At 41.8% G+C, this 11,161-nt stretch overlaps 1 long non-coding RNA gene across 1 annotated transcript; it reads left to right on the forward strand.

Moving 5' to 3' along the window:
- The first annotated feature begins 1,975 nt into the window (after positions 1-1,975).
- Positions 1,976-10,085, forward strand: LOC128437141 (uncharacterized). Its single transcript, XR_008338171.1, has 2 exons — positions 1,976-2,848; positions 3,106-10,085. It is a non-coding gene; the product is annotated as an uncharacterized LOC128437141 (long non-coding RNA).
- Positions 10,086-11,161: the final 1,076 nt, after the last annotated feature.

The raw sequence follows: 11,161 nt of genomic DNA on the forward strand, positions 1-11,161 counted from the left end.
CAGCCTTGTTGGGACATGGTGGCCATTCACCAACCATCCTCTACTCCATCCATCAGGACCATCAAGGGTTGCACGGCACTCATCCGTAAACAAAACAGTTTGGAAGTTAGTCTTCATGTAGTCCTGAGCCCACTGCAACCTTTTTTGCTTGTGAGCTTGGTTTAGGGGTGGCCGAATAACAGGTTTAAGGACACTTGCAAACCTCTTGAGCATCCTACATCTTGAAGTTCGCGAGACTCCAGAGGCACCAGCGGCTTCAAACACCTGTTTGCTGCTATTCAATGGCATTTTAGTGGCTGCTCTCTTAACCCCACGCATTTGTTTGGCAGAAATCTTCCTTATTTTGCCTTTGTCTGAACGAACCCGCTTGTGCTGTGACTCAGTGACAAATTTCTTCACTGTCCGATGATCACGCGCAATTCTTTTGGAAATATCCAATGTTGTGATACCTTGACCAAGGTATTGCACTATTTGCTGCTTTTCAGCAGCAGAGAGATCCTTTTTCTTGCCCATTTTGCCTGAATCTTGTAGCTTGCTTAATAATGTGGAACATCCTTCTTAAGTATTTTTCCTTTGATTGGGCTCACCTGGAAAACTAATTATCACAGGTGTCTGAGATTGATTTCAATCATCCAAATAGCCCTGAGACACAATACCATCCATGAGTTTAATTCAAAAACTAAAAAATGAATGTTTATGACCCTTAAATCCAATTTGCATAATAATGTGGAACGCGGTGTAGTGTCATTCCAGACTTCCAGGAATCTTTTCAAAAGGTACTGTGCAAAAACAACAACAGTGCAAAACAAAACAGTGGATATAACAGTGCAGCCATTCATATGTTGAACGTGAGTGAAAGTCAGGTTCACGTTAATTTTTTAAATCATCATCGTATCAGGCCATCATGAAATACCAGGAGCGGGGGAATGTGTAACAACCAGTGTGTGTGTGTGCACGCTCCCAGATAGCGGACACACACACAGGCCCCGGGGCTCCGCCCCCCGCCCCGCTCACATGCTCAGAGACTCACACAGTGAGATCAGAGCTCGTTCACGTGAAGCAGCTGCTCACTGACTGACCGGCAGCCTCTTATCAGTGGAAACAATGAAAACACAGTTTCTCTGGTCTCAGCTGCTCAGAGATCAGCGCCGCAGCTCCAGAAGAGGCGCAGCACCGATGCTAACAGCTGGCATTGGCGCTCACGGTGCTTACGGTGCTTCAAAAAAATGGGCATCGTCTGTGTTTTGTTATTTTAGTATTGAAAGGTATCGTAAGTATCGGTTATCTGGAGAGACAATATGTCGGGCTCAAAACGACATGTATTTTTTCATGGAAATTAGGTTTGAAAAAGTGGGGATCATCTTATATATGAGGATGAGACAATGATATTTTCATTCCATCTGATATGTTTGGACAGAGAGAGTACAAGTCCTAGTAGCCTTAACACTGGTGAGTAGATCTGCAGTGTCTCTGTTTGATTGACCTTTGAACATAGAGCATGCTCTCATGAACACCTGCCTGTTTAGGACTTAAAGGGGACATATTATGAAAATTCCACTTTTGTAGTGCTTCTACACGTTAATTTGGGTATCTGGCGTGTCTACCGTCCCAAAAACTTTGGAAAAAAAAAACTCCCGCGATTTGTTGTGGTTCCTCTATGTCAGAAACTATACGCTAGAGTGTGTTGAATGGGAATACGACCAGAATTTACGTCACAGTTGGTCTACATGGCATAGCCCCCCCCCCCCCCCCCCGGAGGCGGAGACCAGGGTAAATTACGAGCCACAGAACCCTCCTCAACTCGAGGCGGCGGGTGTTAGCTGGGGAGCTAGCCGAGGGGGGACGCTAACCAGCCGGGGAGCGGGGTGAGAGGCAGAGGAAACAGAGCCTGTGGTCGGGATAAGTTAGAGCCACAGCCCCCTCCTCAGCTCGGGCTCGATGGGTTATGTTATCGGGCTGCTGGCTCCATGTCAGCCGCTCACTTCTGGGGGACGTGTCGGTGTTTACGTTAGCAGCAGGGAGCTAACGCTAGCTAGCTGTTAGTTTATGTTTAAAGTTGCAGCACTTTCTGGAATGGCTGCTTGTGCACGTTTTTACAGCAGTATTGCATGTGGCAGCCCACCCGGGAAGCAGCGGAGATCTGGACTACTCCTACTCATATGGACTACTCAACAAAGTAGTTGCAACAGTGACTGATAATGGATTCAACTTTGTCAAGGCGTTTAAAGTATCAGCCTGTCACAGAATCCAATGATGAGGAGGGAGAGTCTACCCCCACAGATGATGATGATGTCACTTTTTTAGATGTGTCAGAAATCCTCTCAGCTGAGGATGAAAGTGATGCCCAGCTGTCTCTTCCCCCGCACCACAGGTGTGCTTCACACACCATCAACCTCATTTCTACAAATGATGTGGAGAAATATTTAACTTCCAATGCAGAGAGCAAGGCTGTGTATAGGAGCAGCACAGCAAAATGCACAGCTCTTTGGACCAAATCAAGTAGATCTACCCTTGCATCAGAAACAGCAAAAGAAAGCTCTTGGTACCAACATCCACAAGGCAGAATTCCTTTTTTGATGCTGTAAAGAGAATTGCAGATATCCCCATGACTGAGCTGAATACTCTGTGCATCAAGCTGGGAGTTAAGTGCTTCAAAGACAAAGAGTACCAGTTCCTGGATGAGTACTGCACCGCCATGAAGCCTCTGACAGCAGCACTGGACATTTTGCAAGGCGACTGTCCTTATGGGACTTTACTACCCAAACTTGAAGTTCTGATGCAGAAGACCCTGGCTGTGAAAGATGCCCTCTCCAGGATGACTGCAGGCCTTCCAAATGCCATAGTGCAGGTATACGCCATCTTTTAAGCTAGTTAAAATGTATTGCATCACACTATTTATGAACATGGAACATAATATTCATTATCATCGCAAAAGATGAAAAATAAAATAAAACAAATAAAACAAATACAAATGTCCCAGTAAGTAACCTAAAACAAAATTAAATCCATAATATTGATCCCACATTAGGCGTGGCTTGCATGTAATTCAATGACATAATAAATTGTAGGCCTTGTAGGAATAAACGTATGAATTATATTTTTCAGGCTATCCAGACACGTTTTGCCAGTGTGCTGGACGACAAAGATGCTCTTCTCGCAGCTGCCAGTTGTCCAAAATTCTAACTCCGATGGCTGAGAGATGCAGGTAGGAGGGAGCGAGGAAAAGAGCTTCTGACAGCAGAGTGCCGCCGCACAACAGCACAGAGCCCTGCCAGTGTGCCCACCACATCTGACAGCCAAGGTGAGATGGACTTTTTCACTTTTGAGGCAGAGCCAGAGGAGACCTACTCTGCAGAATTGGAATTCATGAACTACCTGAGGTCAGCCTATGACCTTCAGATTGTGCATCAGTTTCGTAACATAAAGAAAATGTTCTTAAAGTATAACACTCCAACCCCATCAAGTGCTCCTGTGGAGCAGCTTTTCAGTCTGAGAGGTTTGGTGCTCACTCCTAGAAGAAAAATACTTTCTGACAAGAGGTTTGAGAAGCTTCTGTTAATGAGGTACAACCACTGGTTTACTCGCCCCACTCCACTGTTTCACTCATAACATGCGATTACAACATAAGATTAGGCCAAAGTTACAAATGTTGACATGATATCAGCCTACATGGGGTGTTATACACTTGTTTTGTTTTGTAAAACCACTCCTTGCTTCTCTAATGCTGTGAACAACAGGTACAATGTTCATAAACATGTTGAAAAAAATGTAATAGTTACATTTATAAACAATGTAGATCATAAATAGTAAGTTTTGCCATTACAGTGTTGTCAAGAAAGACTGTCTTTATTTTATTTTTATAAAAACATGTATTTTTTCAGGAAATAGTTTTTAAGCTCAACTTAAAATGTCAGGAGATACATTGTACATTGTTGTTGTGTACATAACTGTTAGGCGGGGTGTTGTCGGCAGTTGCTGAATGTAACTAATAAAGTAACTTGTAATCTAATTTAGTTACTTTTAAAATCAAGTAATCTATAAAATAGCTAAGATACTTTTTATAGGAGTAATCAGTAATCAGATTACTTTTTCAAAGTAACTGTCGCACTACTGAGTATAACCAGCAAAGCACCATCACACCTACCCCTCCAAGCTTCACGTAGGAAACCACACACGTAACTCTTGACAAGGCAAACCTGTTAATTGAAAACCATTCCAGGTGACTACCGCATGAAGCTGATTGAAGAAAGCCAAGAGTGTTCAAGGCTGTCATCAGAGCAAAAGGTGGCTCTTTTAGAATCTAAAATATAAAACATATTATGGTTTGTTTAAAACGGTATGTGACTTTGTAGAAGTGAAACACAGAGTTTGTATGGTCACAGCTGCTCAGTGATTAACTGTGTCATGATCAGAGCAGAATCTGCAGTTGGTTTGTACCGAACTGGAGTTTCTGTGTCCTCCTCGACTCTGCACTCACTGTAGCTAATAAACACTCATCACTAGTTATCAGGACCTGATCACCAGATGAAGTTACTTAGTGTTTGTTTGATTCGCTCCAGAGTTTGAGGCTGCATTTAAAAATCATGAAAATGACTCCTCAACATGTTGTGCTCAGTACAACACAAGACGTGACGCTCACAGTCAGGACTCAGTGTTAAAATGAGAGGAGCGACACGCAGACTTTAGATTTAACAATTAATTGTGTAAAGGCTTAGTTGTTTGATTTAAAAAAGAAAAGAAAAAAGTTTTATTCAACCACCTATATTTGCTGAAAATTAAAAGAGCAAAGGCTAAGGTGCCCCAATCGTTTAGTATATTCGTTATCTTTGAGTTTGTTTGTGGTTTGTTTAAGTTTGATTTTATTTAATTTTTCATCATAATCTTAAAATTTGTAAATTACCTTTATTTTAATGGGATTGAAGCTTTAGAATACACCAACTTGTATCGGTAAATGCCTTCATCAGGGTGTACTGACACACAGAGACAAAGAGTAATTATTTGTAATCACTTCAGGGATGCAGGGTGAAAACATGCAACACTGTCAGGGGAAAAAATCGTAACATTTAAACTGCCATAATTCAAACCGTCTATTCTATCAAAAAGCTGAGTACATTTAATACATACAGTGGTGGCCAAAATTATTGGAACACCAGAGGTTTCAGTTGTTTTTGTTGAATTGGCCATTAAAATACCCATTAAACGAATGAAATATCTACAAAGTCATCAATTATGCTCTATAAACCATAGAATAGAGCCATCATAAGGAGATTTAGGTCATTTTCCTTACAAAAAACAAGCTAGGCCTATTTCACTGTCAATGTTTAGACTGCCATGATGCCACCAATTCACACCAGAACCGAAAGGGGAGAGGTAGAAAAAAGAAACTTTCTGACAGACATATGAAGCATCTCAAAATTCTCAGTCTTAAGGATCGAAGAAAGGCCTCACGAGAACTGCGTGATGAGATCAACACCACAATCACTGATGATGCAACAGTGTCTTCAAGAACTGTGCGACGGAAACTGGGGGAAGAAGGACTTGTTGGCAGAATAGCAGCAAAAAAAAAAACATTACTGAGAGAGAAAAATGGAGTGAAATGCCTGAAATTTGCAAAAGAACACAAGAAATGGACAAAGGAAGATTGGTATAAAGTGTTGTGGACTGATGAGTCCAAGTTTGAAATTTTGGCGACAAGCGAAGAGTGTTTGTTCGACGGAGGGTGGGGGAAAGATATAAAAATGAGTATCTCTTGCCAACAGTTAAATACGGAGGGGGTAGTATTATGGAGTGGGGTGCCATTTTCTAACTATTGCCGGAACTACCTGCGACAGAAGGAATCTGCTGGAACATTGAAAATGATGGACTTGAACCCCATTAAGCAAATTTGGGGCGAGTTGGAAAATAAACTGTAAAGATCTATTGTACATTCAAAGGAAGCCTTTAGCTTGAGTTGCAGAAGGCATGGGATAAAATTAGTGTTGAAGTTCTCAGGAAATATATTGACAATATGCCAAAGAGATGTGCTGCTGTAATTGCTGCAAAAGGTGGACATACCAAATATTGAAGTTAAAAGTGGATAAAAACAGTAGGACTCACTTCATCTGTTATTTGTTTGTGCCCAGAGCAACCATCTGCATGTTTCATGAACATTATGAAATTAAATCATGTTTTGTAGGCAAAAAAAGGTCAATTTTGTCAGATCCTAAAGGTGTTCTAATAATTTTGGCCACCACTGTATATATATGTTTAGCTTAAACTATGCAGAAGTAGTTTATTTGAACAGTCCATTCATTATCCATTCACACATATTCATACAGTGCATCTATGGGCACTTTTTTCTACAAGGGGCCATCCAGGGTTCAGCATCTTGCCTAAGGACAATTCGGCATGCAGGCTGGGATTGAACCGCTGACTTTCTGTTTGGAGGACGACAGATCTACCCCTCAGCCACTGCCGCCCGCCCACAGTTTGAATGCACACAAGGCAGAATCAACATTCACACTTAATGTCACAACACTCACCACAGTGATAGGTTTCATAAATTCTGGTAAGATTTACACCTTATGCCAGAAATTCGATTTAAAAACTAGAATAAAACCGTCTATTTTAAAGTGGATGGGGTTCAGTTTTTGAATGCGGAAATCCTGCTTATTGCACAGCACAGAGCACAGTAGTTTGTTGATTTAAATTGTGAAACTTTTGACTACATGCAAAACTGTTATCAGCTAAAGTTCTTACAGCACGTTCAGACTTTCTATTGCTGGTTTTTGTTGCATGAAAGAACACAATTGCTGTAAAATCATCTGCTAAATGATCGTCACATTTTAAAATGTTTCTGATTTTATGACACCAGTTTATTTATTTGTTTATTGATTATCAGAAAAATGCTTGCAACTGTTTTGAGTATATATTCATATTTTTTATTGATTTTCCTGGCGAAATGTCAACATAAATCCTCTTTACACCCTCCAAAATTTCCGCTCTTCTCTGTTTTCCATCTTTATGAACTGTTTTTCCTAGGGATTTGGTCGTTGATCTGAAGCCGCCTCCTTGGATCCTGGGAAACTGGATCAGAGATATTTTATAGACAAATCCATTAATTGATTTAGAAAATAGTGGTAAAACTGAATGATATTGAAAATCAGCACCTCTAGTCATTACTCAAAGCAGGGATGTCAACACAGAACACTGGTTATTAAGCTTCTTTAAGCTGACTTGTATAAACCTTGTTTAGTGCACCATACGTGACAAGAATACAGTTAATAGGTTTCTGTCATTGTGTTTCTTTGCTGTTGGTTCATCAGGTGACACCCCAGAGAAAGAGAGAGCTCCCCACACCCTGCTGGACTGGCAGGAGAGCAGTGAGACTGAAGATAAGCAGCAGCCATCTTGCTCCAAATACACACCACAGAGTGTACCAGCAAAGTCCTCATTCAGTCAAACAAGGACAAATGTGGCCTGTGCCTTCCCAACTGTCCCAAGAATGCCTGAGTGCAACATGGATGGGGTGAACCATGAATCTAAACTGGACATCCTTGTAATAAACTCAAACAGCTGCAGGGAGGCGCCGTCTTTTGGAAGGGGTTGAGATGATGAAGAGAAACCTCGTAGCAATGTCAGGTCCCAGTATCAGCCACTGCTGTGTATTCAGATCAGTGACTCCCCCAGTGAAGTGATCTTTAACAGCCCCCCTGTTTCAATCACAACAGTGGGGTCCCAGCATCAGCAAACACAATATTCATGGTCTGAAATGGGGCAGATGCACAGTGCTTGCTCCTCCAGTAAAAAACACGCCGTTATGCCCACCAATGCAAGCTGCGCATCCATGAGCGCGTCCACACGGGAGAGAAGCCATGCCAGTGCACCCATTGTGGGAAAAGCTTCGGCCAGTTCTGCGGCCTCAAGCGCCATCAGATGGTTCACACGGGGAAGAGGCCCTTCCCCTGCCCACATTGCGGGAAGCAGTTGGCAACCTCCACCAACCTGACGGTCCACCAGAGTGTCCACACTGGGGAGAGGAAGTTCAACTGCTCCAAGTGTGGCAAGAACTCTCCTTCCTCAGCAACCTTATCAGACACCAGGCTCTGCACTCTGTGAAGTAGAGCCAGTTACACCCTGTATCGTCTTTTGGGAACAAAATAATATGAGCAGCTTACAGTAGGCTGCAACAAGAACAAAACCACAATGACTGAGGGCTGTTTGTCATATTCACATGTTTGTGTCATGGTCACATGTTGTGTTATGTTGCCATTATTGTGTACTGCTTATATTATAGTGTCATGTTCACGTTGTGTAACATGCATATTATTTAACATAACATCCAATTCTTTATTTGTTTACCTCAGTGAAAGTTGGAACCACAGTTAACCGCCACTCTTGTTAGTCTTTTGTATACCCAACATGGTGAAACATGACAAATGAAGTAACCAAAGTTCTCCAACTTATGTTATAAAACATGAACTGCCTGTGCCAGTGGATAACATTAATGCTACTTCTTTAACTGCAGTTTCCACCTCAATTCAGCTAAAAGTAAAAAAAAGTTTTCAAAGCACCTAAAGGTTTAAGTAAACACAGATGGAAAGCAACAGTTTGACCACTGTGATTAGTGAATCATTTTGTTGCTAGACTTCAACCAGAGCTGCTGAAGCAGCAGTATAGAGACAGGGAAACTGACTTACGATGAGAGACATGGGGGAGGAGGACAGAGGTCAATAGGGAGAGGCAATGAGAAATGAAGAAAGAAGGTTATGATTCGGAGATTGACAGCAAACAGACATACGGTGTTACTGTTATGTCTCTATATATAAACAATATATAGAGCTTTTGCTATGTGTTATTTATGGTACAATTTGGAATAATCTTGCCCTGTCCGTTTTTCCAAATGACAGGGCTGAGGACTAACCTATAGAACTAACTGGCAGATGATGCTCATATGATACCGAACTGAAATTGGATGATGAACAAATATTTCCCAAAATTATGCTCAATCACATTTCCCCAAAATTAGTACTGTAGCATAGTAAGCAGGAGACCCTGAATCTGTGACGTGATTTTGGTGACAATATACAGTATGAGACCGAAGTTATTGAATAATAGTCATATTTAATATTTCCCCAAATAATGCTAAATCACTTTTTCCCAAACTTAGTACTGTAGCATAGTCAGCAGGAGACCCTGGACCTTTGACATGATTTTCATATTTGTCCGCCTGAAAAAGGCTACAAGGAGCCGCAGTAGCTATGTAAATAAACAATCGATGAAGAAGAAAGAAGGCGTCTCTCAGGTCGTCTTCGACAAAAAGCATTACTCCGCCTAGTGTTCTGGCGCGGAATTGCTTTGTAAGATGCGCAACGGTTGGGGAAGCATGAATGACAACGAGTCTTGCGCCACAGCGGCGTGAAAAGACGCAGACGCAGTCGCAGAAGCATGTTTCAGGCTTAAGCAAGCTGTACGTAGACACCAATGTTCTGTGCCCGTCACGGAGGACGACTCATATTGATGATAATAACTGGCCTGTAGCCCGTTGTCCACATTACTACTGTGGAAATTATGCAGCGTTTGTGCTTTAACAACATTTCGCTTATGACTTACTGATCCGGGAAGTCCGAATCTGTGAATATCTTGCCAACTTTACTGGACTCGGAGCCGCAGGGAGAACTTGGCGCTGAAGAGCCGCCTGTGGATGATGGAGGTCCGAGCCGGGGAGAGCTCCCATAGAGAGCCCTTACCGTCTATGGTGGTCACCTGTGCTCGGAGAGGTTAGCTCGCTCCGTCACAAACTAATGCATCTAATTACTAACACTGACATGGGTCCAGTCATAAATATAGCATTTTAACATCATGATATTGCTGCTGTCTGCTCTGATGCTCCGATGATCATTGCAGTTCACTGATAAGTCGATGAGCCAATCCACATTAATTTAAACAGCAAGTAATCAGAATATTTGTGTTATACCCAATGAATATCAATTTAACCGTGTCAGCTTGTGCATTGTAAGAATTTGATGTTTTAGTCACGTTGAATAATACACTGAATACTCGTGGATTGTTGATCTGATGTTATAAATTACACTCTTTACACGGTATTTTGTAGTCTAATTTATAAATTTCGAGAAATAATCAGCAGATGAATTGATAATGGGAATAGCACCTTATTTATGTTGCTCTATTCTCGTCTTAATGGGCACTAAGTACTATTGGTCACAATCACCCACTAACAGACATTAATACACCAATCTGATTCTTGAGACATGGGACAAAACACATTCAGCAGTTGAAACTGCTATTGTATTCAACACAATTCGATTTTAATTTAACAATTATTTGATAAAATCTATGACACTGTCTTCCCACTACACCTCAAACAGCATGTCCACAGAGAATGGTTCAATCATTCATGTGCAATAAAATGATTTGATATGAAAATATCTTTTTATGATTAAAAAGAGCTTGTTTCATCAGAAGAAAAACTTAATATCTCATATCAGAGCAGTTGCTTTGTAATAACACATGTATGCATGTCACAAGGTTTCAAAGTGTTTTCCCCTCTTTATGTCAACCCCGTCAGACTTTAGTAGAATACAGGAGACATCTTTTTGCACGCGTGGACATGTCTATGTGCTGTATTTGTGTATGGGCGTTTGCATATCAGAGGGGTGTGAAATAGTGTGTGTGTATGTGTGTGCATAACAGGGCATAGTGTGTACAAATGTGTGTGTGTAGTGGGGGATGACACAACAGGTAAGGGGGGTCAGAGATATGGAGAAGGTGTAGGATGTTATAAAGTAATAAAATGTATATATGAGGGTTTGAGACAGACATGGGAAATGTGTATTAGGCTCAAAACCTTCCTTTTTGATAAAGCTTATAGTTAGAGCTAATTAGTGCGTCAGAACGTTACTTGTTCTATTTTATGACACATGTTACACGGAGCTTCTCTTTCCAGCTTCTCCTTCCTCTTCTCCATCCCTATCCCCCTTCCCCGGAATCCCTTTGCTTTATCACCCGCAGATCCAGGGCCTCTGTGGCCGCACCATGGATTGCGGTTTGTTGATCGCGCACCGGGGGTCGTGGTGGTGGACCCATTGTGGCGGATTCTGTGTCGTTTGGGCTGATCGTGGTGGTGGTGGTGGACCCTGTGTCGCGTTGGCATCGGGTACGG

The sequence above is a fragment of the Pleuronectes platessa genome, chromosome 3 (assembly GCF_947347685.1).
Source record: "Pleuronectes platessa chromosome 3, fPlePla1.1, whole genome shotgun sequence".
NCBI lineage: Eukaryota > Metazoa > Chordata > Actinopteri > Pleuronectiformes > Pleuronectidae > Pleuronectes > Pleuronectes platessa.